Below are 11197 nucleotides of genomic sequence, written 5' to 3' on the forward strand. Positions count from 1 at the left end.
TATCCTAGGCATAATGCAGAGAGAAAAATACCATCCAAATCTACTGAAGCAGGTTTCCTTATTAGGTGCCTAGAAGTGTAACTTGAGGAGATTGGGGGGAAGAAGTCTCAAAAGGAAAAAAAAAAAAAAAAAACACAGTTGTGAGAATTAGAAAAATTAAGGTGAAACCATGACGAGTATAACTAAAATATTAAATGTATTCACTATAAGATAATATGTAGCTTAAAATTTAGATATATCAAATATAAGTACTATATTCAGTTAAATATGGTAAACATGCAACCACATGTTGATTAACCACAATATGGGGGATAAAATAAAAACATTTTTTCTTTCACGGCCCTATTAATTTATTCCGTGGGAAATTATTTTTCTATGCCATTGGTAGAAACTTTTATTTATTCCTGTACCTAATTTAATTCCTAAAACAGAGGTTCATCTCAGAAATTAAAAGTCTAGTCCAAGATATTAACACCTATATTTTTATTCCAACAACTTGGGATCTGCTGAAGAAAGTATAGAACGTGCCTGCTTCCTTTATATACTATTTCCATCCCTCACTAAGGAGATGACTCTTTTTAATCTCAGTAGAGTCCAAACAGGGGAAATGAGAACTAAGAGGGTAGTTTAGAAAAATTCTGACTTGGCTGATGCTTGATATGGTTGTGAGCAGACTTAATGCTTTTGTGGTTCATTACAGACCCCAGCTCAGACTTCTCACAGTAACATCCTCAGGCAGGCTTCCCTCTCCACATCCCCACTGCACATGCCGCTTCTCACTACTAGAATTCCCTGGCTCTCCTTTTGACCTAAAATGCCTTCAAATTGACACTGCCTCCCATGTGACCCACAGCTATTCTGTGGAAAACTCCCTTGTGTCAGATGATCTGCATTGATAGGAATGTGATTGTTCCTAATTGCGGTGGCTGTTCTCTCTCCTGTTTTGATGACTTTGCTGTTCTGATAGCCATCCCGTGTTACATCCAGGCACTAAACATAATGCATATACTAACACACTCATTCTCACAAGTGCTGTTTACTATAAATTCATGATTGGTTGGATGGATAGATGGATGTTATTTTAAAAGACCTTTCCCATCACTGAAAACAGCTTGTCAGAGGGTACCCAAATAAAGGTAAAAGTAGCCAACAATGTAGATACAAAGGAGAAAATACAAGAAAATTGGAGGGGAAAATGGAAAGTTGGCTGTGATTTTGTTACTTCATCTCTGCCTCACTTCCCTCCCTTGTAAAATGAAGGTTGTAATACCTACTTTACAGGGCTGACTGAATTCATCACTATGAGAGCAAGTGGTGCTCTCCATTTTCTGTGTGTAATTTAACCCAGTTTTTTGTTGTTTGTTTTGTTTTCCTTTCTCCCTTCCAGGAATTTGTTGCTAGCTCATTTAATAATAGTTTTGCTTTGTGTAACATATTTTAAGAGTTCTTTTCTAGAAAGATACAAGTAGAATGGCGTGAAATATTTCTAGATCCTGGAGTTCATGGCCCTTCTGGTAAACAGCATTGCTATTTTAAACATTTGAAACCTGTTTAATTATCTGTAAAAACTACTGAGGGTGCTAAACTGATGTTACATACTGCTGTTTCTGGATACAGAATTTTTTGTGCGGGTGGGAAGAACCCATAAAGCCATCATAGTCTTACTTCACTAACAGTTCCTTCACTCTGATAGTCTCACTGAGGAGCGCTCAGGGTTCCTCAATGGCTTCATGAGGCTCAGCCCAGGGACGCCTTATCTCTGTCCTTCAGGCAGTAGAGGGTGCCGAGTAATCAGCAAGTAGAGAGGCACACAGTTTCTCCTCATTTTACCGCTAATCCTTTTGCAGTAATCGCCTGAATAATCTTCTTCATTTATGCTGCTCTGAGTACTTAGGAGCCTATGTTTCTCAGCCTGATCACTAGACACAGACAAAAATGCCTGAAACTGCAGAAAAAACAAAACTGCCACCTCAAATTTGCTTTTACGTCCCTTAAACTCATTTTCCCTATAGTATTTGAACTCTGTAATATAGGTGATAGAGTAGTCAAAGAGTTAGTTTACACAGCAAATAGAAAATTCTCAAGAAGGTCAATATTAGAAAAAATGTAAGGTAGAATGAGAACATGAATAGCTTTGTGGCTGAGGTGGTGGAGATAGGCTTGACCATAGATGTATACAGGCTAGGCCAGGAGTTCAAGTTAAGGCATGGAATTTCTGCACACAATTTAATATTTTTATACAGCATTATCAAAACTCCCCCCAAAACATAAGTCCTGAAATAGCAGTATTCATATGCTTCAAAATCAGAGGATTGTCTCTTGTACAAAACATAAAATATCTATGAAATAAGTTTCAAAAAGAAACTGATTTTAATCACAAAAGCTAAACTGAAAACAAAATGTTATTTTGCTGGTTAGTCATAATGAAATTAATATGTCTGGTATGAAAATTCTGTAGCAGAGCATTATTTTCACTAAAAATTCATAGTTTAGCAGAGGTTTAGTTACATAACATTAGGTTGTTTATCCAGAAAAATAATTTTTACATAAAAAAATGAGATAGTAGTTGGGGTTTTGGGGGGTTGCTTTGTTTTCATCCCCTGAAAGCTTTGTTGTACTTTTTTATTTCCATTTTATATCCTCAATGTGAATGGGTTTTTAACCTACTGCAATGAATTATCTTCTTTTGGGTAAATCAAGCTGAATTTCAGTTGTCCAGTGTAGCAGGCAAAATATCAAGAATGTGAAAGATTACCTAATTTCTTTTATTCATTTGTTCATTTAGATGTTTAAAACATGTGCTGGCACTATTAAATAGTATGGATACTACATAATAAATAATATGGTCTCTATACCTAGTCTCACAAAACATACTGTATCTCATATTTTTGCCATCCATCTCTCTAGAAAATGTTTTTTTTTTTTAATTTATGTACACATAATTTTGAGGCTGTTGTGACCTCAAAGATAACATGCTTATTATATACATTAATGATTTCTGAGTACGTTATATTTCCTTCAAACTCTGCTTTTTTTTCCCATAAGGATTAAGATTATATTTCAAAAAAATGCTTTTAAAAGACAATACAATCATACATATATACAAAATAAATCATTGAGTTTTTATAAAATTTGATGTAGGTTATCTAAATCAAATTAGGTGTTAGGGTATCTCTGTGAGCTTTTATAGCCCACAGTCCCACATCTCAGTACAGTACAATGCAGGGTCATTTCTTGTTCACATCACAATCTGGCGTGCATCAGATTTCTCTTGAGGACTTTCTTCTACGTAATTTGGTCATCCAAGATCATTCCCGTTTGTGACTCTCCATCCTTCAGGCCCTCCTCCGGTTCCTCCTCTGGCTCCTCAACAGTATCCTCCACAGGATCCTCCTCAGGATTCTCTCCAGGAGCTTCCCCAGGGTCTTGCACGGGGCACAGCACATGGTCCTGTGTAGTGAGAGGTCCTGAAACAACAGTCTGTGCAGGGAGTTTAAGGCATGCATTGACTTAGCCACACAGCTCCTGCTGAACTATAAGGAAACTGGACACTGCTATTTATTCTGTGTCCGAGAATGATGAATCAGTCTCTGTCATATCTGAGACACTCTGTGGTAGGAATTACGTATGGTCATCTTTCTAAATCAACCCCTTGATGTGGAAAAAAAAATTGTTAGGAATTTGAAATTAAATGTATAAATGAAATATTTTGTGATGATTTTATTTTGAAATACATTTGTCTCATACAATGTTTAATATTTTCATGTATTTTATTTTTTAAAACACTCATAATTTTGCAAACTAACTTTACTAATGAGCACCATATGCCTTTTAAAGCTAACTGGAACATTGTTTCATTGTAAATGATTATAAAGTAAAATGATCATTTCAAATGCCAAATTAGTCTCAAGTATCATTATCATTATTTTTGGCTTTATGCACAAAGATGTATTTCAAAGATGACCTTAATATTAGTATCAGTTCTGTCAATCTAACACATCAAAGTACCACATTTTAAAGCAATATTTAATCTCTGAAATTATTATATAATTAAAGAGGCATATAAGGAAGTTGAGAAGACAGCTATAAAAACAAAAGATACTGAATAACTTTAGAGTCCCTTATTTTTTAGAAGAATGAGGAAAATAATGAAAAATCTCATGGTACAAGTATCACTTACACACATGGTTTAGTATATCAGTTATTCTCATGCTTTACTTAGGAGTTTGACCTTAGCAAAAAGTCATCAAAATGTCCAGGATAATTCACAGGGACAACTAGAAGCCTGAAATAATCCACTGCTTATTAGCATGTCTGTTTTGTATACCAGCAGAATCAAGTCCAGTTTTGCCATTTGTAGATAATTGTGACAAGACACAAAAGCATGTGTTTGCCATAAACAGCTCCGGCTGACAGCAAACTGCTCATATGAGCAGATCACATTCTCTATAAGGAGAGCCATCTGGACCATGGCCAAATCCCACTACTAATGTTGACTGCTATATCTTTTTTTTCCAATTTGTGGAATATATTAAATAGCTGAAATGAAAGTTCCTAAACATGAGATGTATTAAATTTTTTAAGGACAACATTTTACAAATTATTTTCATTACAACCAAATACACAAGGGCTTCCTGCTTCTTCTATTACTCAACCACTTAGAAATGTAAATATGAATTACAAAATGATTACTCTGATTTATCCAGAGAACAAATCAGATACTGAAGGTTTATGTCAAAGTGCAAAAATAATTCTCTATCATATTAACACAAAGAAATAAACTAAAGCTTGTGAAAGTATCCTCTATAACAATATTTTATATTAGTTGGCTTTAGGATAGAATATTTTTTAAACCAAATTAACCCAACAAACTGGAAAATATCATGTATGAATGTCATACAAAAAAATTCTTAAATGATCTGTGCAGAGACTAAGAGCTGTTTACTTCAGGAGTTGCTTCACATGGTATTTTGCAAAATATCCAAGGAAAACAAGGCAACATTCTATAATATGCCACAATTTTTATTGCAGTGTGGCCATTTTTGTGAGGGTGGGGAGTTTGACCTCAAAAACAATGTTCCATTTAAGGCTCTTTTATACAGAAATTGCCCTCATGGCTGATATTCAAAATATCTTCAGTTTTGCAAGACTTAACATGTTACACACAAAACTCATACACTTAATTAGGTGTGTACACTCAATGGAAAACAGAAAGGCAATTAATAACAGCTATTTCAAGAAGATACATAGGTAACAGGAATGAACACTGGGGTACTAGGATAAGTTGATGACAGTTAACACAACTGGCATACCTTCTGAGTTGGGGGATTAAACTCATTACAAAAAGAGTGCTTTCCATGCATAGTGTTATATCTGTGCTGTCATGTCATGAAAACTAGGCTTGGCAAGGCAAGTGAGGTGTATGAGTGCTCTTGCCGCACAAAACTGCAATGAAGTGCAACTATAAATAATATTGAATATGGTTTACCATCTCACCAGTGAATAATACTTTCAGGGCATTCAATTAGCTTAACCCTTTGCAGTATTGTAAGCTATTCACATTGACAATCACCTTCATTGTAGTGCTTGCTACATGGGAGGCATATAACCAGTTGTTTTGGCTAAAATATGAGGGGAAGGCATTCTTTGGGTTCTACATAAAACTAACCTAAACAGTCTAATGGCAATCTCTAATAGGCTTAATACATGAATGATATTTCCTTCTTTCATTGTGTTGGAAGGACCCAGTGGGAAGAGGAAAGGGGAAAAAAAAACCCCCAAACCTAATACTATTTCAACTGAGCTGGAGAAATGGAAGCTTATCAAGATCCAGATGGCACTTGACGTTTATTTTACAGGGTTTTCCTTCAGGTGAAACTATTAAGTTGCCTCTCAATTTCTCTCCAAGTGTCACAAACAGTCCTTTTTATTATCTAAGCCATTTACTTGCCACTCCCGTTTAATACCTGTAAATTTCTTTTTCATGGCATATTTAAAGCTACATAAACTATCTTTTTAAAGGTGCACTTTCAGGAGCCCAGAATAGGTCTTCTTTTTTAGACTTTTTTGTTTTTCATGTGCCATCTTACAGAGCATTACAGCAGTCATTCATAGGTAGCAGCTTCACTAAGGATGCGTAGGGGTCCTCTACAGCGTCACCCACCAAGAGCTGCTCTGCTTCCTCTACAATTATTCTTCTTCTGTCATCCCTTAAACAGGAGAGAACTGCTTTCTTTTTTTTTTTTTTTTTTCATACATCTCTATTAGAGTATAACTGCTTTGCAATGTTGTGTTTCTGCTGTACAAAAAAGTTTATCAGCTATATACCTTTATCACCATATCCCCTCCCTCTTGAGCTTCTTTCTTTTTTGATCTCTTGCATAGAAGATCACCTTACTTTCATATCATCAAAAACTTTGACTTCCTCATTCACTAACTCCAGAAGCTAGTTTCAGAGCGCGTACGTGGAGTAAAATCAGGAAGCAGAGAGCAAAGGCGATGCAAGGGGCTGGGAGGGGAGCTCGGCGGTCCCTTTCGAGCCACCGCCAGGCTCAGGCCCCGACCCCTGCCCCGTGCCCGGGCCCTCCGCGTCCCCAGGAATCCGGGAGCAGCCGGGGGTCGGGCCTGCTGGCTGGAGGGCAGCGGGGCCGCAGCGCCCGCCTGGGAGGCCAAATTCAGGTTAGAATGGCGGCCGCGTGAGGGTCTGTGGTGCAGGCGCCCCCCGCCCCGGGGCCCCCGGGCGGCGCGCCTACCTTACCGCGGTGCCCTGGGCGGCGGGTCGCGCTCCAGCTCCGCGGCGGGCGCTGCGGAGAGAAGGAGGAGCCGGCGGGCGGGCGGGCTGCCCTGAGGATCGCACACGCCCTCCAGCAAGGTTTATCGTGAAGAAAATGAGTGTTATGGACCTCTGGAAACTTAAGATAAATCACACGTTTTTTTTTATTAGTAAACTGTGGTGTTTATGTATTGATCGGACTGGATAACAAAACAACTCCAAGAAGGCAGTTACGTCTATGGGACCCCAGGCTCTTAAATGTACACTGAAAGAGCAAATTTTGCTTTGTAAAATGCCTTAGAAACAATAACAGCAATACCAAGCATAAAAGAATGTAATGCTTAAAATATGCCGAGCTCCAACTCGAACACTTTATTCCTTAAAAATTAGAATGGATATAATCTCTTTTAATGACAACCAAATGGCTGTTCGTTATTTAAGCCAGAATAGATATAATATTTTCTATGTTTTTATCTATATTCTAACAAAAACAGGAAACAGTAATTTTTATTGGTATTCCTTGTAATATTTAGATGGTTAAAATCATCAGTGAATCAGGAAAATAATGTAGTCAGGTAGTAGATACCACAATAGAAAGTATGGGTTAATGCTTCTTCATTTCTAATAATCCTCGATATTTCATAAGATGTAGAAAATTAACATTTTCATGTCGTGGTGGATGGCCGTATGTATGAACTACACTATGTTTCAGAAGAACAATTTTTGATTCTTTGTTTATGAAGAATTAGAAAGTTAAACTTCAAAGTATATGTAATAGGCTTGTTGCGTCTTATATACTGTTAATGGCACTACTTTTGCACAATATGGAAATGTATCCTATTGTCATGCATTCAGATAAATATGGGATTCTTTGAGCATAAACTATAGAACTATTTAGAATATATTCAACTGTAAGTGGTGAAAAATGAGTAAGCTACTAAAGTCTATTTTTTAAATATCTTGTTAAACTTGTAAACGACTATTTTGGTGTTTTATTGATTATAAGCTTCAATAATTAGCATGTATCTTCTATCTAGTTTTTTAAAAACTTATGTGAAGCATGGAGAAAATAATCAGAGTAATTTATTGATTCCTAGATATCATTGTTTCATCTATACATCTAATTCTCTTTCTTCCAGAAGTCTTAGAAAGTGAATTTGCTTTTTGGATGACAAGATGTTCCTGGTGTTTCTCGTGTTCTCCTACCCCTGTCCTGAATTTAACCATTTCTCCAAGAATCCCCGAAACATTTTAATGTTTAAATACATCCAGATACCATCTTTTAGGTGCTGGTGAACATCTTCATTGCTGCTAGGTCATTGTTCCTAGGCCTTTTGGTAGACATTAAAAAAACATGAATTCTAACTGATATTTCCAAAATAAATTTAGAAGTACAGAATATTTATTTTTCATTTAAAAATTTCTACTTCTTTGTTCTAATATTGAAAGTATTGGTTCCCAATAACATCAGCAAAATGTTTTTATACTTATAATTTTTGAATACCAATATTGTTAATAAAAATAGAATTACAGAAGCAGTATTTTACAATTTAGATTCTATTAGAATATTCTAATATAGTACATACATTAGTATATTTATGTGTATATGTATAAATATTTTATTTTATCTTTATATGCATCCTATTATAATTGTAGAGTCAAATTACTGTAACTTAAAATCACTTGCAGTGTGTTGCTGATAACCCAATAGTTTTTTTGCATCAAAAAAATAACTGCTAATCTTTAAACTTAATTTTTAAACCTAATTTTATTATCATGTTAAACTAATTATAAGTTCTATAGTAAAACTTACAAGAGTTGCCTCCTGGAAGTTTTGTTACTATTATGTCCTCTCTATTCTGCTTCTTCCCTCATTGCATAGAGCAGTATTCTGTTGTTGTTTTTACTATTTCCTTTCATTTATATAAACTGTAAATCATTGCATTTCTACATTGCATTCCTTCTTCACTAGGTACATTGAAATATACATACATGCTGATTTACACATTAATCTCAGCTAAACAATACATCCTAGAACTAACTTTATAGAAATAAAGAGAAATAATATCTATTGCTCTATACAGCTATTATGTAACATAATAATGCAGCCTCTAAATATTAGTTTCATGTGTACAACATAATAACTTAATATTTATATACATTGTGAAATGATTAATACGTCTGGTGAATATGTCACCATACATGGTTCAAGAAAATTGTTTTTTCTTGTCATGAGAACTTTTTTTATTCTCTTAGCAACTTTCACATGTGCAAGAATGTTAACTATAGTCTCCATGCTGTACATTACATCTCCATAACTTATTTTATAACTTGAAGTCTGTACCTTTTGATCCTATTCAACCATTTTGCCCATCTCTCACCCCTAACCCACCACCACTGGCAACCACCAACCTGTTCTCTGTATCTGTGAGTGTAGTTACTTGTTTTTTTTGTTTTGTTTTGTTTGTTTCTCATATAAGTGAGATCATACATAAAGTATTTGTCTGATTTATTTCATTTAATATCATGTCCTCAAAGACCATTTGTGATATCAATATAGCAATATTTCCTTCTTTTTTGTGGCTGAATAATATTCCATTGTATATGTGTGTGTGTGTGTATAAACACACACACAACATCTTTCTCCATTCATCCATCTTTGGACACTTAGATTGTTTCCATCTCTTGACTATTGTAACTAATGCTGCAGTGAACGTTGGGTTGCATATACCTTTCTGAGTTAGTGTTTTTATTTTCTTTAAATAAATACCCAGAACTGGAATTGCTGTATCATATAGTAGTTCTATTTTTAATTTTTTTAAGGAACCACCATATTGATTTTTTTTGCATAGTGACTGCACCAATTTAAGTTGCCATCAGCCATGCACAAGGGTTCCCTTTTCTCCCCATCCTCACCAAAACTTGTTACTTCTAGTCTTTTTGATAATATGTGTGAGGTGATAGATATATCATTCTGGTTTTGATTTGCATTTTCCTGATGTTTAGCAGCATTGAGCATGTTTTCTTTGAAAAACAATGTTCAGATCCTTTGCCCATTTTTATTTGGATTTTTTGGGTTTTTTGCTATTGAGTTGTATGAGTCCTTTATATATTTTGGATGTTAACTCCTTCTCAGTTATGATTTCCAACTAGTTTATCCCATTCAGTAGATTACCTTTTGGTTTTGTTGATGATTCCTTTGCTGTGCAGAAGGTTTTTAGTTTGATGTGGTTTAGTTTATTTTTGTTTTTGGTATGAGATTCAAAAAATCATTGCCAAGACCAATGTCAAGAATAACACCACCTAGTTTTCTTTTAGGCGTTTTCTGATTTCAGGTCATACATTTGAGTCTTTGTTCCATTTTGAGTTAATTTTTGTGTTTAATGTAAGATGGTCCAGTTTCCTAATTTTTGGTTTTGGCTTTCCAGTTTCTCAAAACCATGTTTTGAAGAGATGGTTATATTTAATTCTTCCTCTTGCTTCTTTGTCATAAATTAATTGACCATAGATGTGGAGGTTTATTTCTGGACTCTATTCTGTCCGTTAATCTGTCTGTTTTTATGGCAATGCCATACTGTTTTGATTACTGTAGCTTTGTAGTATAGTCTGAAGTCAGGGAGTATAAAACTTCCAGCTTTGTTCTTTCTCGAGATTATTTTGCCTATTCACAGTCTTTGTGAATTCATACAAAGTTTAGAATTGTTTGTTCTATTTCTATAAAAAATGCCTTTGAAATATTAATATGGGTTGCATTAAATCTGTAGATAGCTTGGGTGATATTAATAATATTAATATTGAGTAATATTGGGTGATTTTACAGTATTCATTGTCCCAATCCATGAACACAGGGTATCTTTCCATGTGTTTGTGTCTTTAATTTCTTTCATGAATATCTTACAATAATCTCTGTACCAGTCTTTCACCTCCTTGGTTAAATTTATTCCTAGGTATTTTATTCTTTTTTGATGCAGTTATAAACGGGATTGTTTTCTTAATTTCTCTTTCTGATACTTCATTTATTAGTGTATCAAAATGCAACAGATTTCTATATGTTGATTTTGTATACTGCAACTTGACTGAATTTATTATTGCTAATGGTTTATGGTGGAGTCTCTATGGTTTTCTATATATAATATCATGTCATCTGAAAATATTTCTTTCTTTGCAATTGGGATAGCTTTTATTTCTTTTTCTTGCCTATTTGCTCTGGCTAGGACTTCAATAATATTTTGAATAAAAGTGGTGAGAGTGGGTGTCCTTGGCTAGTTCCTAATTTTGAGGAAAAGTTTTCAGCTTTTCTCCACTGAGTGTGATGATACCTGTGGGCTTGTTATATATGGCCTTTATTATGTTGAGGTATGTAAGCTGGATGTCCACATTGTTGAGTGTTACTTTATGACAGATAGATATTGAATTTGTCTAATT

At 35.0% G+C, this 11197-nt stretch overlaps 1 pseudogene; it reads right to left on the reverse strand.

Annotated features, from left to right (window-relative positions):
• Positions 1-5794: 5794 nt before the first annotated feature.
• On the reverse strand, positions 5795-6424 carry LOC130834507 (cofilin-2-like; annotated as a pseudogene).
• Between the last annotated feature and the right edge of the window lie 4773 nt (positions 6425-11197).

The sequence above is a fragment of the Hippopotamus amphibius genome, chromosome 13 (genome assembly GCF_030028045.1).
Source record: "Hippopotamus amphibius kiboko isolate mHipAmp2 chromosome 13, mHipAmp2.hap2, whole genome shotgun sequence".
Lineage (NCBI taxonomy): Eukaryota > Metazoa > Chordata > Mammalia > Artiodactyla > Hippopotamidae > Hippopotamus > Hippopotamus amphibius.